Source organism: Triturus cristatus, chromosome 2_2 (genome assembly GCF_964204655.1).
Source record: "Triturus cristatus chromosome 2_2, aTriCri1.1, whole genome shotgun sequence".
Classification (NCBI taxonomy): domain Eukaryota; kingdom Metazoa; phylum Chordata; class Amphibia; order Caudata; family Salamandridae; genus Triturus; species Triturus cristatus.
Genome location: NC_140582.1, coordinates 787,163,809 through 787,181,233, shown reverse-complemented (window position 1 = coordinate 787,181,233; position 17,425 = coordinate 787,163,809). Strand labels below are relative to the sequence as shown.

Below are 17,425 nucleotides of genomic sequence, written 5' to 3'. Positions count from 1 at the left end.
TGAGTGGATGTATAAGTGTTTGGATGGAGGATTTAGTAGGTGTGTGACTTACTGTTTAAGTGAGTGATTAAATGTGTCTTACTGAATACATGGGTTAGTGACTAAACTGTGTGAATGTCTGTATCAGTCTGTCTGTTGTTGTATAACCTGCTGCATTAGTTGGTTGGTCAGTAGCTCCACGGGTGTCTATATGGGTTATTGATTAGTTGCCTGTGTAAGTGTATGGGAGACTGAGTGTGTGTGGTTGGATGGGCGTGCGTGACTCTGTGCATAGATGTGTGAGTGGTTAATTGACTGGGTGTATGACTTTAAGAGTGCATGTGGAAACAGTTGTATGGGTGAGTGAGTGTATGTATGGATGTGTTGGTGAGTGACTGGATGTCTCAGTGGTAGATGTCCAAGTAAGTACAAAAGTAAAAGGCAGTGTATGTGAGAGTTTGAGCATATAAATGTCTATATGTGAGAGTCAGTGGTTGTGAGAGTGGCTGTATGGATGAGTGTATACTTGTATTAGCGATTATATAAGAGAGTAAGTATGTGTTAGTATCTGTATGAATAAATGAGGTGGTGTGTGTATAACTGTGTAGGTGAGTAAATGGAACTGTGATTGATTCTTTGCATGACTGACTAGGATGAGTGCATGACAGACTAGGATGAGTGGTGGTGTGTGAGTGTCTGTATAGGTGTATGAGTGCATGTGATAGTGTTGTATTGATCAGTGACTACATGTATGAATGGTTGTATGGGTCAATGAGTGGATGTGTGTGTAGACATAGGAATCAGTGAGTGCATTTGTAGTAACTGGTATTGGTGTGATGATGGTTTTGAAAATGGTAGTCTGTATTTTACAGGGGGTGTATCAAAGGTTATATTGGAATGTGAGAAGGTGCATCAGATTGTCACGTGGATGATGTCATCAGTGATGTCATCAGTGATGTCATTTGAGATGTCATGAATTATGTAATATGTGACGTCATCAGCAGTGCATTGCGGGGGTGCGAGTTATAGTTAGCTCAACTAACTATAACGGCAGAATTTATATGGTTTTGTATGAGTGAAATGTCCAACTAACTATAACGTCCCTGAAACCTATGGTTTTTTTCAGTGAATTTCAAAGGTTTTTTAAATGTTAATTTGTAACTATAACATCCCTGAAACCTATGGTTTTTTCAGTGAATTTCAAAGGTTTTTTTCAGTGATTTTAAATTATCACTTCATTGTCAACCTAGTGAAAACAGCCAATATCTCCAGTTTTCCAGCAATAGCTTAAAAAAAAAAATTGTCACAAATGAGAACAACTAACGGTAATAATATACAGAGTAGACGTCCCCATGCAAAAATTGCTAAACACAAAAGCAGCAGTTCCCGATATTTTCAACGCGCAGCCAAATCAGGGGTGCGATCCAAAAACAGGGAATAAGCCATGTTTGCAGTAGGTATCTAACATCTGCATTTTACTGATGTAAACCAGGACGACTACCTACAATGTGAAAGGGATCACAGCCCAGAATCACATCTGAATCACAACATATGTCATAGAGTTATTGCTCATGCAGCTCAAACACCCATAAAGGCCACAACACTCACTGCCACTAGCCTCAGGACGTCCCCCCAGACCACCCCCCTCCCTGCTACCACCGAGGCAGCGCAGAACAGGACAGCAGACCTTCCAAAAATGGCATGGTCACTCAGCCACACGATACTTGAATGTTGGCAGATATGGCAAGCAAATATGTGTGAAGGACGCAACTCATTCATCAATAATAATAATGCACACAATACCAAGTGTAGCAGTGATGTGCTGGACAGACCTTACTATACAGATCATAAACCTCTCCATCAGTATATATACTGCTGGTGCTTGTAGTGTTGTGGAAAGTGGACGCAACCATGTTATCTCAGACAGTGGGAAAGATCTCGGTCATGTACCTGTGTCATCGTCCCCTGTAAGCAGAAGCGCAGTGGGCTGGTCAAACGTACGCCACTCCAGCGTAGGAGTATGAATAAATAAGCCTGGGCTCTGGGCGTGGTTTACTTGTAAACTGTGAAGACCAACGAGTGTGCCAGAGCGGTGGGCCTCAGCCTGCCATGAGGCTGCCACCTTGACCGCAGGTCTTCTCGACACAGGCCCCCTGCGAACTCAGCGGCACAGCACCGCAGACTTAAGCCTGTAAAGACTACTACCTTCAATCTACACTGCGGACAGCAGGCATCACAATTCAGATGGAGTAGAGATTGCAGATGACGCAGTCCTGTACGCTAGTTATATTGCTCCCATTGCGGCCCTCTCGGATCACGCATCATCGCAGGGTGCGCACACGCTCAGCACCAAAGGTACCACTAACTCAGTGCACCACAAGTCATCGCCACGTGGCCTTACTGAGGCAGAATTCAATATACAAAAGACATTGCTCAGAGTGCGGCCCCCCCAAACCATGCATCATCGCAGGGTACGTACACGCTGAGCGCCAAAGGTACTTCTAACTCAGTGCACCATAAGTCATCGCCACGTGGCCTTATTGAGGCAGAATTCAATAGACAAAAGACATTGGTTCGAGTGCGGCCCTCCCAGACCACGCATCATCGCAGGGTACGTACATGCTGAGCGCCAAAGGTACTACTAACTCATTGCACCATAAGTCATCGCAAGGAAGAGTGAACAGATTTATGTCAGTAGTGAGGCATACTATCACTCAAAAATCACCCAAAAATACTTAGAATATAAAAAGAACAAAAGAATCGAAGTACATTAATGATTACAATCCAGTAATTTTGAAGATGTGGAATACAAATATGGACATACAATATGTTGCTGATAACTCAATTGGCTGTTCCTCGCATACTATGCAAATAGAAGTCCATACCTAGAAAACATATGTCTATATGAAATACTGCAACATTATAGTTTTTAAAAACAATTTACAGAAAAAATAAATGAAGGGAAATATGCTGTAATTGGATCTGATGGATGTTTCGTAAAGCATGCCAAAGGAAATTTGATTAATCACAGGAAATGAAGTTGTGATATTCCAGATAAGAGAGAGATTTTCTATTTAGCTCTTCTGCAACTCTTCAAACCTTGGCGGACTGAAATGGAATTACTTGGAGATTTTGACTGCTATGAAGATTCTTTCAATGCATGTAAAGACATTGCTACCAGTGCGGCCCGCCCGGACCACGCATCATCGCAGGGTGTGCACACGCTAGTTGCTTCAGGTGCCACTAAATCAGTGCACCACTTATCATTGCTGGCTGCACACACGCTGAATTGCCAATAACTGTGCAGCTCTATTGAACGCCACGTGGCTGTGGGCCCTTGCTGACCGCTGCCTCTGGCCTACACTGCAGTCAGCACAGCTCACAAATAAAATTGAGTGTTTATTCATTAATTACAGAGTCCAGTAGGCAACTAACTATAACGTCTACAAAACCTAAATAATATACTTTTAGGATCCTTACTTCAAGAACTTATTTGATATCAATTATAGCTTTAGTACAATCATGAAATTCATCTTTCAAATCCAAAGGAACACTGAATGGCAGTCTACACTGCAGCCATCAGAGCTCACAGTTCGAATTCAGTCTTAATTCATGAATTTCAGAGTCCAGTAGGCAACTAACTATAATGTCCACCGAAACCTACACATTTCGACAATGTATTCCATACATATTTCATCTTTTGTTACCTACACTGTGGTCAGCAGAGCTCACAATTTACATTGTGACATGATTTATTAATTGCAGACAGAATTGTACTCTATGTCCTCGGATTTTGTCAAGAGGAAGTGACAAAAAGCATTCCTTGATGTCTGTGCTGACTACTGCCTTCCATCTACATTGCGGATAGCAGGGTTCACAATTCACATCGAGTCGCAATTGCAGATGAAGCAGTTCAGTAGGCAAGAGACATTGCTCCCAGTGCAGCCCGCCCGGACCACGCATCATCGCTGGCTGCGAAGTTGCTAAATGCTTCTGATGCTCCTATCTCAGTGCAGCACAGCTCATGCACCCTTTCTCATACAATATTTTGTGTATAATTTCACATCTGCTGTCCTACCTCAGTGTATCACAAGTCATGAACCCTTTACGATAGAATCTTTTCTGTATGATTTCATATCTGGTACCCGTCCCTTACTGCGGCACAAATCATTGACCCATTATGATTGAATCTCTGTGTCTGATCCAATGATTATTGTTGTACTTGTTGCTAACACCAACCATTCCCGGAGGGTTAGCTTACAATCACCCCACACGCATCCACCACAGACGTCACTGGACATGTGACCCTGGTAATAAAAAGGAGTCGAGCGCACGTGCCCGTACCCAGTTCCACCATCCATCTGTGTCCGTGTGTTCATTATGTATGCAACATGCTGCCCCTAGGCCCTGCTACATTACATAGTGCTCTGAACAGCGTATGCAACCATCTTACCTTTGACAGTGGGGGAAAACTTTAGTTATGTAACTTGGTCTCAGTCATTGTACAAGTACGTACGTAGAGACTGCGTTATTAGATTACTGCAAGCAGAGTGTATAGTGAATTTATAAGTGCGTGAGGATCATCGCAGTGATTGTATAGGTACATATGTTGGCGCAGCATAACTCCGACAACAAGCTTGTCTCTAAATGACTGCACTCCATGTGCCAAAAACTGAAACTTCATCTTTCCATGGACCTGTATTGCTACAGCTGCAACACTCCACTGAATGTGCAATAAACATTCATTTCCACAGAGATGTCTCATGTCCACCATCTTTCATGTGTGGAACTGTGGATGAATATAGGGTCAGTAATTCCCCGTACCTTCCATGTTGGCCATATTGTGGGACTTGGCTCACAGAGTGAAACTTTGGTTTTGCAACCCGGGTGACGGTAGCACTCCAACACGGACACCCGCACCCAGAGTTATCTGATTTTTTTAACTTTCTATAACCCAAAGCCAACCAAAAAGTAGCCCAACGTAGCCCAATATTGCTACTTTAGGGAAGGAGGGGCAGGGACATTGTCAAGCAGGCGGTGAATGAATTGGAATTGATGTTGCAGCAGTATGCCAAGTAAATATATGTCTAATAAAGCACTTTAACATACTACTTTGCTGGAGCGTTGTATATATATTTATAATCTGGCAACTAGCACAAACCTAAATTTTACCAAACAACCGGCAAAATATAGCCCAATTGTGCGTGATCTAGCCCAATTTTGGCAACACTAATGCCACAACCACTCCCTCACGGCTGTTATACACCCACACCACACCCATCCAGTACAGGTGTCACAGGACACGTGACCCTGCTAATATAAAAGACCGAACGCACGTGCACTATACCATCTTAGAGTTTAGAATACATGGCCTTATTCTCACTGAGTTAGTAGCACCGCAAGCACTGTGCGGGTGTACAACCTGCGATGATGATAGGTGAACTAGTATGTCCTCTGCCATGGCCATATCAAGACTCAGTACCCAATGTGAGACCTATTACCTTCCAGAATGGAGCTGCATGATGTGGAGGGTGCCGTGACCACGAAAAGGTGAAAAGTGAGGCCTGGGTGCACAGCGGCGAGCAGATACCTCTGGGCAGCGGGAGTGCATGGGATACAGCAGCCTGGATGCAGAAAGGCTGCACAGCGATTTAGGTGTACGCAGTCGTATATACTCTGCCATTACCCATTCTTATTGCATTTTGAACAAGTTTTCCAATAGCAGGACAGTTTTTACAGTCGGCCAAATGTCCGTCGCTCCCACATCTGTAGCAAAGTAGTTGAGTATTTCTTTTTTCATACTTTGTACCCTTAAATTTACCATCAAATTTTGACGAACTTTCCTTTCTCTGTTTTTTTTTAAAGAGGTATGGTGTGTTGGGAGCATCGTAGCATGCAGACACGAGTGTGACATTCCTCTCACAGCTCGTGGCTGCCTTGCGTCACTTTGGGAATGTTATGTTTTGAATGTGAGAAGGTTGGGAGGTAGAAGTTAACGGGGGTTCAGTCATTCTTGCTTTATACATGCTGCTTACAAAACATGTTCTGAGGATTAAACCACATCAAGAGAATTACCGTCTCTGTCTTTTCATTCCTGCATACTGGTCTTTCCTACAATTACTAATTCTGTACTATCTTTCAGATGTGGGAGCTTGAGGGTGTACTATGTCCCGGCACGTGGTTGGAGACACACTGGTGACACAAAGGTGAGCTGCAAAGATTTTCTCCAGTGTCACTCTTCCACTCTTTCTCTCTCTCTCTTCCTCTCTCCTTTGATGGACGCATGATGCACAATTTTATCTTGCTTTTTATCTAACAGACTCTGATTCACAAATTGAACCCCCCAACACCACCAGAGCTGAACACGTGTAGAACCTGCGATGATGTGTGGCCATCCTGGCAATCAACACCCATTCTGAATTGCGAGCTCAGTTGACCGCGTGTACTGAGGCTGAGGAGGTCCCTTCGGCACTTGGTCGACTCTCTTCGACACACACCAGTGGCGGAATGTGAGCAGAGAGGCTTGCATGCGCAGCAGCGGGCACTCACTTCTGGCCAGTAGGAGTGGATGGGGTGCAGCAGCCTGGATACACAGTGGCAGCTCCGGATAGTGGGAGTACATGGGGTGTAGCAGCCTGGGTGCGCAGCGACTGTTATACACCTCTTGGCAGTGAAATTGTATGCGCTACAGCAGACTGGGGACCATAATATTATGAACGGCGATAACATTATCACCGCTTTAGCGGCAGGAAACTGCTGCTAAAGCGGCGATAAATGGCTTGATAATATGCCCTTGAGAATTCACATAGAAGCCCAGGTTCTGGTGTGAACGACATCAAACCTGGGCTTCTATGGGAATTCACAAGGGCATAATATCAAGCCCCTGATCACCGCTTTTGTGGCAGTTTCCTGCCGCTAAAGCGGCAATAATGTTATCGCCGGTCTTGATAATATGGCCCTGGGTGCGCAGTGGCTGTTAGACACCTCTGGGCAGTGGAAGTGAATGGGATGCAGCAGCCTGGGTGCGTCAAGCCAAAACAGAATTACGCGTGTGCACTTGTATATAGTCTGTAATTACTAATTCTATACTATCTTTCAGATAACTAAACTTGAGGGTGCAGTATGTCCCGACACGTGGTTGGAGACACACCGGTGACACAAAGGTGAGCTGCAAAGATTTTCTCCAGTGTCAATACTCCCTCTCCATCTCTTCCTTTCTCTCTCTCACACACTTTCTCTCTTTCTCTGTCTCTCCCTCTCTCTCTCATTCTTTCTTTCTCTCACTTCCTCTCTCTCTCTCTCTTCCTCTCTCTCACACTGTTTGTCTCTTTTCCTCTCTCTCACACTGTTTCATTCTCTCTTCCTTGTATCTCAATACTTCTTTCTTTCTTAATATTTCTCTCTTCCTCTCTCTCACTCTTTGTTTCTCTCTCTTCCTCTCTCTCACTCTTTCTCCCTCTCTTTTCCTCTCTATCTCTCTTCTTCTCTCTCACACTGTTTCACTCTTTCTCTCTTCCTCTTTCTCTCTCTCTCTTCTCTTTCTCTCTCTGTCCTCCTCTCTCTCTCTCTCTCTCTCTCTTTCTCTCTCTCTCTCTTCTCTCTCACACTGTTTCTCTCTTTCTCTCTTCCTTGTATCTCTCTCTTTCTCTCTCTCACTCTTTCACTCTCTCTGTCTTCCTCTCTGTCTTCCTCCTTCTTTCTGTGTTCCTCTCTCTCTTTCTCTTTTGCTCTCTCTCTTCCTCCCTCTCTCACTCTTTCTCTCTCTTCCTCTCCCTCACACTGTTTCTCTCTTTCTATCTTCCTTGTATCTCACTCTTTCTCTCTTTCTCTCTCCTTTGCTGGATGCATAACGCACCTTCTTATTTTTCTTTTTGTCTTGCAGGCTGTGAGTCACAAATTGTCAAGGGACGACATGTCATGGCTGTACATAGATTTAATTGTTGTTGTTTTCTTTTAATAAAATATTTTACACACAGAGTTTTATTTGTTGTTGTTTTGTTTTAATAAAATGTTTTATATGTAAATCCATACATGACTAAGATTCTTATTTGTCCAACCTCACAAGCATCTTTTTTATTAAAACTGCAACACCAGCCGATTTGTTAGGCTCCACATTTAACAACGTTCCTGTCACATTTGTTTGTGGGGAGTGAGCAGGGATGGTGGACAAGCAGCTGCTGGGGGATGTCGGAGTACTGTTGGGTGTCTGACCTGCATCATCGTTGCATCCATTGCATCTTTTCTCAGAGACCTGCAAACCGGCGGCCTGGCTCGTAAAAGTGCAGGCTCGAGAAGTCGCACCGGAAGTGCTGCAAGCCTACCAGTAGTTCGCAGAGGGAGACTTGCGGGCCCAAGAAGGTTGTTGACGGTATGCAAGTGATGCGGGAAGAGGGTGCGTTACCTGCTGATGTGGGGAGAAACAGCGTGAAAGGGGTATCTCTCACAAACAGAGCTCCAGTATGTTTTCAGAAATGCCTCGGACAGATGCCAGCTGACGGACTGAATCACAATATGGCTTTTCAATGCTCATATAGTAAGACTTATGAACAGTTCGTACCCAGGCTCGCAGATGGACATCTGCGGCCCGTCTGCTCGACTCACACAGGCACGCTCCTAAAGGAACAGCAGCATAGTAGCTCGCAGAGGTACAGGCACAGCAGCGTACTAGCTCGCAAAGGTAGACAGCTGCGAGCCAACGGACTGGCTTCTAAAGGCATACCTCCGAAGTGGTGATGTTGGGCACAGGGAGCGTGAAAGGGTTATCTTCCTACTAGTGTCCTGGAGTGGAAGTCGTGCTGCCTGGTGCTCACCTGTTTCTCCTTTATTGTTAATAAATCTTAAACCTTCAATGCGTCCAAATCATCATTACACAGAGCTCCGCTATATTAAATTGTCCCCGGAGCCTTTGTTTTATATTTTCACTCGATGCAAGGCACAAGATGGCTGCTAACACTTCCTGGTTTCAAGTGTTAGCAGCCAAGCAGAGGACACTTCCTGCTTTGAAGAGTTAGCAGCCAATCAGAGGCAAGCTCGTGCTCGGGAGTAAGGCACCGACCAGATATATATATATATTTTTTCCCTTTCATATCTCAAAAGCTACTGAACGGATTTACACCATTTCAACAAAACCGCGCTTTCTGGATCAAGACCTCTCTCCCTGCCAACTTTGGCGTAATTCCGTTCAGCAGTTTGACCTGTAGCCTTGTCTAAAGTTTCCTATGGAAAATCCATTGAGAAAACACGTTTTCACACACCCTTTTTTCTCAGCCCCCCGTCAACCAATCATCCCTAAACTTTCAAGATAGGAGCTGATCAAAAAAGAGAAACTTTAAGGAAAATTTCGTAAAGAATCGTCAAACGACGCCACAGTTATAAGCAGATGGATAGCTCCAGGCGGGGGGCCATGCAACCCCCCTCCCAACATGAGTGAAGCCCCTAGACTACGGGGACCACAGCAGGCTCCTGCAGCCCCAGCGAGCCCCCACTATTATTTTCTTAAGAAATGCCCCCGGGGTCTTATTAAAATAAAACATGGGAACCCACGACCCCAGCGCGAATTACACCGATTTAAAAAAAAAGTATTGGGGGGCCCTGGGGGTCCTACTGCGACCGCCTGACCAGGCCTAGGGGGTCAAGGTGTTTCTATTCTGCCCCCTTCTCTTGTTTTCTACCTTTGTTTCTCTGTTTTCTACCGACTCACTTCTACCGAGCCACAAGATGGCTGCCAACACTTCCTGGTTTGGAGTGTTGGCAGCCAATCACAGTGAAGCTCCTGCACAGGACTTAGGCTCCGCCCGGATATCGAAACTTTTATTTTTCTAATTTCTCAGCAACTACTGAATGGATTTACACCATTTTAAAAAGGTCACTTTCTGACCCACGCACTACCTTTGTGCCAAATTTGGGGTAATTCCGTTCAGTAGTTTCAGCTGTAGCCTTGCACAAAGTTTCCTATGGGAAATTGATTTATTCACTCTTATTTTTTGAATTTCTCAAAAACTACTGAACTGATTTACACCATTTAAAAAGAAGGTCGCTTTCTGAACCAAGCTCTACCTTTCTGCCAAATTTCGGGTAATTCCGTTCAGCAGTTCGGGCTGTAGCTCGTTGCAAACTTTCCTACGGAAATTAACATGGAGAAAACGCGTTTTGGGACCCCCCTTTTTTCTCAGCCCTCGCTTGACGAATCACCCCCATACTTTCTAGATTGGAGTTGACCTAACTTTTTGGAAAATTTCATAAAGATTCATTAAACGACGCCAAAGTTATTAGCAAGTCAAAAAATGCTTTTCCTATGGAAACTAGGTTGTAACTATAACTACCTACTGCCGACCGCCAGTAGGTAATATATATATATTATCTACTGGCGGTCGCCAGTAGATAGTTATAGTTAGGACCGAGTTTCCATAGGAAATCTGAAAAGTATATTTTAAATAACTTTGGCGCCGGTTGACGAATCCGCGCGAAATTTTCAAAACTAATGGGGCACTCCGCTCAGCTCCTACCCTGAAAGTCTCGGGGTGATTCGTCAAGCGGGGGCCAAGAAAAAAGGGGGGTCCCAAAACACGTTTTCCCCATGCATTTTCCCATAGGACCTTTAGTCGAAGGTACAGCACGAACGGCTGAACAGAATTACTTGAAATTTGGCAAAGAGGTAGTCCTCAGGTCAGGCATGTGCCTTTTGCATATATGGTGTCAATCTGTTCAGTAGTTCCTGAGAAAATTGCATTTAAAAGCACATAAATATCTATAAGTGCGCACCGTGCGCGAGCGTAATTCTGATTGGTGGTTACATGTCAGTCAACATTCGAATCGGTCGAAATCAGGAAGTGTCGGCCGCCATTTTGTGTGTTTTGTGTGTGACAGTAAAAAAGAAAGGTGGAGAACGTGAAAAGGGGGCAGGGTAGAGAGTCCCTGACCCCCTATCCTTTGTCAGGGGGTCCCTGAAGGACCCCGAAGGGTGAAAAAAACATTTAATTTTTTTTTCAAAAATCGCGGGGTGCGCGCAATGGGCGCGCACGGTGAAACACCTTTAAAAAAAAAACATTTTAAATGAGCCATTCCATATTACAGCCACTCTATCGCAAGGATGAGGTCATGAGTGATGTCATGAGTGATGCCACTGACCATGTCATGAGTGATGTAATATGTGACGTCATCAGTAGTGGATTGCGGGCGCGCTAGTTATAGTTATCTGAACTAACTATAACGGGGGAATTTCAATGTTTTTTTACGAGTGGAATGTCCAGCTAACTATAAAATGTGTGAAACCTATGGTTTTTTAAGTGAATTTGCAAGGTTTTTTAAATGCTAATTCCTAACTATAACGTGTGTGAAACCTATGGTTTTTTAAGTGAATATATATATATATATATATATATATATATATATCCAACAACACAGTTCCACCAGGCGGCCGAACACAACGGCGGGTGCATCCGAAAACGGCGGGTGAAGCCGTCATGTTCCACAACAACTACGAAAAGCAGAGCACTCCGGGGATCTTTAAAAACGGTTTATTCTCGCAAATGCATTTCGGTATGTAACCTTCTTCAGTGCTAAAACCATTTTGAATTTCGCTCAGTTCTGACCCTTACTCATATACACTCCATTGGTGGGGCGAGAGCCAATAGGAACAACCCATTTCGCATCGGCATGAATAACAGGTGATGGGGGCCTCAATGTCCCATAATTCACCATTTTTCCATTTCCGTTATTCAAGTCTTCCATGGCCTTTGCATTGGCCCAATTTGGTGTTGTTTCAAGTGGGTCGCCGCTATTCACTATTTCGGAGACTGAGCTCTTCCCCTCGCCAGCCGCTGATATTAATTTGCACATGCATCTGTGGATGTCCCGCATATGGTCGAGGCATCCCAAACTTCATAGTCCGCGCCCTTGCAGGACGACAGGTGCTGGCAGCGGCGGTTCAGGCACGCCAAAATTATCCAACAACACAGTTCCACCAGGCGGCCGAACACAACGGCGGGTGCATCCGAAAACGGCGGGTGAAGCCGTCATGTTCCACAACAACTACGAAAAGCAGAGCACTCCGGGGATCTTTAAAAACGGTTTATTCTCGCAAATGCATTTCGGTATGTAACCTTCTTCAGTGCTAAAACCATTTTGAATTTCGCTCAGTTCTGACCCTTACTCATATACACTCCATGAAAAAAACATTTAATTTTTTTTTCAAAAATCGCGGGGTGCGCGCAATGGGCGCGCACGGTGAAACACCTTTAAAAAAAAAACATTTTAAATGAGCCATTCCATATTACAGCCACTCTATCGCAAGGATGAGGTCATGAGTGATGTCATGAGTGATGCCACTGACCATGTCATGAGTGATGTAATATGTGACGTCATCAGTAGTGGATTGCGGGCGCGCTAGTTATAGTTATCTGAACTAACTATAACGGGGGAATTTCAATGTTTTTTTACGAGTGGAATGTCCAGCTAACTATAAAATGTGTGAAACCTATGGTTTTTTAAGTGAATTTGCAAGGTTTTTTAAATGCTAATTCCTAACTATAACGTGTGTGAAACCTATGGTTTTTTAAGTGAATATATATATATATATATATATATATATATATATTCACTGAAAAAACCATAGGTTTCACACATGTTATAGTTAGTGGAAATTTTACTGATAAAAAACCAATGAAATTGCCCCGTTATAGTTAGCGCAGGCAACTATAACTCACGCGACCACAATCCTCTGCTGATGCTAATACTGTATTTAGACACTTATTTGCCCATGTCTTCTTCCATACATTTTTAGCTATACATATATTACAAATATTTTTTTTTCATAAAGACACATATGTCATCAGCAGAGGATTGCGGTCGCGTGAGTTATAGTTGCCTGCGCTAACTATAACGGGGCAATTTCATTGGTTTTTTATCAGTAAAATTTCCACTAACTATAACATGTGTGAAACCTATGGTTTTTTCAGTGAATTTGCAAGGTTTTTTAAATGCTAATTCCTAACTATAACGTGTGTGAAACCTATGGTTTTTTCAGTGAATTAGTACGGTTTTTTAAATGCTAAGTTTTTTTCCCTTATAATAAGCCCTGTACATTTGGTGGCCTACGGCCACCAAAAGCACAGGGGGTGGGGTAAGTGTGGATAGTGTTTTTTTCCATTGTAATAAGCCCAGCACATTTGGTGGCCTTCGGCCACCAAAAGCACAGGGGGTGGGGTAAGTGTGGATAGTGTTTTTTTTATTTTTATTTTTTTACCGTACGCTTACCGTAAGCGTACGGTAAGCGTACCCCGCGAAATTGCCGAAAAAAAAATAAAACCGTTTTTGCACTTGGGGGATGTTTGGGGACTCCCTCAACATGACTATGTGGGAGGGAGTTGTCAAATCAGCCCCTTTACATGTTTTTGGGCTTCCGATTTTAAAAATCTCTCTCAGTGCGAGAGACAAAATGGCGGCCGCCGCTTCCTGGTTTCGGCCGATTCGAATGTTTACTAAGATCTAAGAGCCAATCAGAATCGCGCTCGCGCACGCCACCGTACGCTTACCGTAAGCGTACGGTAAGCGTACCGTAAGCTGGCTCAGATATATATATTGATTTAAAGGCTATTTTCTCAGAATCTACTGAACAGATTTACACCAAACCTACAAAAGGCACTTCCTTGACCTAGGGACTACCTCTCTGCCAAATTTTGAGTAATTCTGTTCAGCCGTTCGGGCTGTAGCTCGTTCTAAAGGTCCTATGGAAAAATGCATGGGAAAAACGCGTTTTGGGACCCCCCTTTTATCTCAGCCCCCGCTTGACGGATCCCCCCGAGACTTTCAGGGTAGGAGCGGAGCGTAGCGCCCCACCTATTTTGAAAAATTCGCGAGGATTCGTCGACCGGCGCCAAAGTTATTCAAAATAGAATGTTGAGGTTTTCCTATGGAAACGTGGTCCTAACTATAACTACCTACTGGCGACCGCCAGTAGGTAATATATATATATATATATATATATATATATATATATATATATATATATATATTACCTACTGGCGGTCGGCAGTAGGTAGTTATAGTTAGGACCTAGTTACCATCGGAAAATGGCAACATTCTATTTGCAATAACTTTGGCGTTGTTTGATGAATCTTCATGAAATTTTCAAAACAAATTCTTTGTTGAGATCAGCTCCTATGTTGAACGTTTGGGGGTGATTCGTCAAGGGGGGGCCAAGAAAAAAGGGGGTCCCACAACATGTTTTCTCCATGTTAATTTCCATGGGAAAGTTTAGACAAGGCTACAGGTCGAACGGGTGAATGGAAATACCCCAAATTTGGCAGGGAGAAGGGTCTTGGTCTAGAAAGCATGCTTTTGTTTATTTGGTGTAAATTCGTTCAGTAGTTTTTGAGAAATATCGAAATTTACAGATATCGATATTTGGGAATTCTGCCATCTGACTGGCTGAGACGTTACGAGCACGAGCTTGTTGCTGATTGGCTGCGAGCGGTTGCAACTAGGAAGTGTTGGCCGCCATTTTGTGATTCAGTTGAAGCGAGTAAGGTGAAAAAAGAAGGAAAAAAGTGGGACATAAGAGGGTAGGAGCACTGTAACCTCTGTGGGGTGTTTAGGGTGTGCTATAGAGGGGGTGCAAAGCAAAATATTTACCCCTACCAGTGTGTAAGTGGTGGGCTATGGAAATTAAGTGAGGTATTGGGTAGAGTCTGATGCGGGTAAGGTGAGCCGGTGCGGGACTCGGGGATTAAAGCGTGAGCCCAAATTGAGTGTCTTATGCTGTGAAGTCATGTGCCATGGCCGCTGCACTACAGTTGTGGAAGTAGTGTCCGGATGTGTTTATAACTACTAGGATGAACTACTGACCCGTACTGGTATGAAAGTCCTGGGGTACGGAATATATGTGAGGTATTGTCTAGAGTCTCCTGTTGCTAAGCTGAGCTGCTGCCGGAGTCGGGGATTAAAGCATAATCCCAAACTGTGTGTCATATGCTGTGAAGTCATGTGCTCTGGCCGCTGTGCCACATCTGTGCAAGTAGTGTCAGCATGTAGTTATAGGTACTTGGATGAACTTTTGTTTAGAACATTTTAGCTTGTGTGTGGTGCTTAGGTGGTGTTGTATAGGGAGTGCGAAGGTAAATCAATATGTTATTTGTAGAGAGCAAACTACTCACCCCTATGGGTGAGTAGAGCTGGGGATCAAAGCGAGAGGTCTGTGCTGCAAAGTGAGATGGTCTGGCTGCTGCACCACAGCTGTGTGGAGAATAAAGTTTGGTGAGGGTGTGGGAGTTGGCGTTATATGGCCCTAAAATAGGGGGCCTAAGTTGTAAGTTATAGGGTGGCTCTAAAAAGAGCCCTTGTGTTCATTAGTTGGAGATACATAAGTGTGGATGCACAGCTTCAAGTTATTCAGAAAAACTCGGTTTCCCTGATCTGTGAAGTGTACTCCATCACTTCTGTATATATCCGCCATATCAAAACGTATGTTGTTGTTGTTGTATATGGACCCCATTTTGTGGTCTCTGAGGTATGCAGCGACAGCTTTGATGACTTTTTTCCGAGATCCAAAATTGATTGGACCATTTCCACTTCTGTCTTTGGCATATATTGGAATATACAAAGACAGTTTGAGGCAAAAGTAACATCAATTGTCCACAGGTGTCCTTCATAAGCATTTCCAAATCTACCCCACTCAATGTGCCTAGGTCGTTTCCACCACAGTGCACAATCATGAGGTCAGGGTGTTGGAGATGCAAACAGGTTTTAACCAAAGGCAACAATTGGTGCCTCTTCAATCCTCTCTGTCCAAACCATTTAATGTCCACATTTTGTAAACGTAGGTCTAAGTCAATGCCTCTCTGTTCTACATACCTCTTGCACCAGAAAACATAGCTATGTCCTACGATCCACACTAGCATTTTGAAGGTATGGCTGGAAGGTATGGAAAGATGTTTGTAGCTCATGCAGTTCCTTCGTAGAATAATAGAAATGTTTAAAGATGGGGAACTAGTTTCTTTTCGGTACCTGATGGGAGATGAAAAACATTGTTTTTTAAAAGTAGGGTGCACATTCTTTTTGTGGAAAAGTATGTTTGTGATTGGTTAAGAAAAAGCAGTTTGCACATACATTTTTTAGTACATATTATAGGATAAAATTTGCTCAACTCAACTCAACCACACCTGCTACTTGCATTTGGAAGGCACTGTTCGAACTTAAAACAATCGTGAACTTTTAACCTGCACGTGTCGTTAAATGTTCGCGAAAATGTTGCAAAGAAATATCGTTAGGTTTAGAAAAATTGATGAACTTTTAACCTCCACGTGTTGTAGAATGTTCTAGAAAGTGTGTTGATAGAATACGTTGCATTTCTGACTTCGATGTGTACTTGAATATTTAAAAAACTATTTATATGGAAAAGTAGAAAGACAGTAATAGAGAGAATTTTTGAAAGCTAAAAGAATCAAGGAACTATTATAATTTGTTCTTGATTACCTACTGGCAGTCGCCAGTAGGTAGTTATTACTGTTAGCGGTCTGAAAGTGCGGTGTTGCTCAGAGTGACAAGGTGGTGATATGATATGGTGCTACACTCGGGTATGAAACCGAGAGTCTAAACCGTGAGGTCATTGCTGTAAAGTGATGTGGTCTGGTGTTTGTAGCATACGTGTGCATGTAGTGTTAGTAGGCGTTTATACCATACAGGGAGTGGGAAGCGAACTACTGGCCGCTACTGTGTGTTGATAGTATACTGGAAGCAGGAAGCGAAGTAGTTATGCCTATCGGTGTGAAGACTTGGGGATGAAACCGAGCTGATTGCTGTAAAGTGATGGGCTCTGGGCGGTGTAGGACACTAGCCGCTGTAGTATAAGTGTGTAAGTAGTGTTAGTATGCGTTTATAGTATATAGGGAGTGGGAAGCAAACTACTCATCCCTACTGGTATGAAGACTCAGGGATTAAACCCTGAAGCCTCGGTGGTCCTAGGCAGTGCCTTATTTGTTCTGTAATCACACGGGAAGTACTTATGGTGTTATAAAGTGATACACTCATAGAACTCTTGCAGTTGTGCAATTACCCAGGCTTCATTTGTCTAATAGTCAGTTAGATTATGTTTGGTAGGTGCACTCTATTATTAAATAATGTTGTCCTTGAAATCTCCTATAAACAGATGATTTTCACAATAAACAATAGACAAGTGTCGTCAGAAAAAGAAGACCTATACACTCAGTTATTTATTTGAAAAAATAAGTAACCTTTATTAAAACAGAAATAAATAGAAATATAACTTTAATAGAACAGTATAATAAAAAAAACGTGGGTTGGACTCCAGTGGAAGCAGCGTAGGAAACCTGCAAGACAGCAATGAAACATAAGTATGTATGCTATGTGGAAGAGGTAAAGAAAGGCAGTCCGAATGAAAGGACCATAGTGAGAATGGAAGGGCGGGGGAGTGGGTGGAAGGGAGAAGGGG

General features: G+C 43.4%; 1 protein-coding gene across 1 annotated transcript in view; it reads right to left on the bottom strand.

The window, feature by feature from the left end:
- Positions 1-17,425, bottom strand: part of LOC146862774 (uncharacterized) — a 1,246,959-nt gene that overhangs the window by 580,054 nt on the left and 649,480 nt on the right. The window lies entirely within an intron of this gene.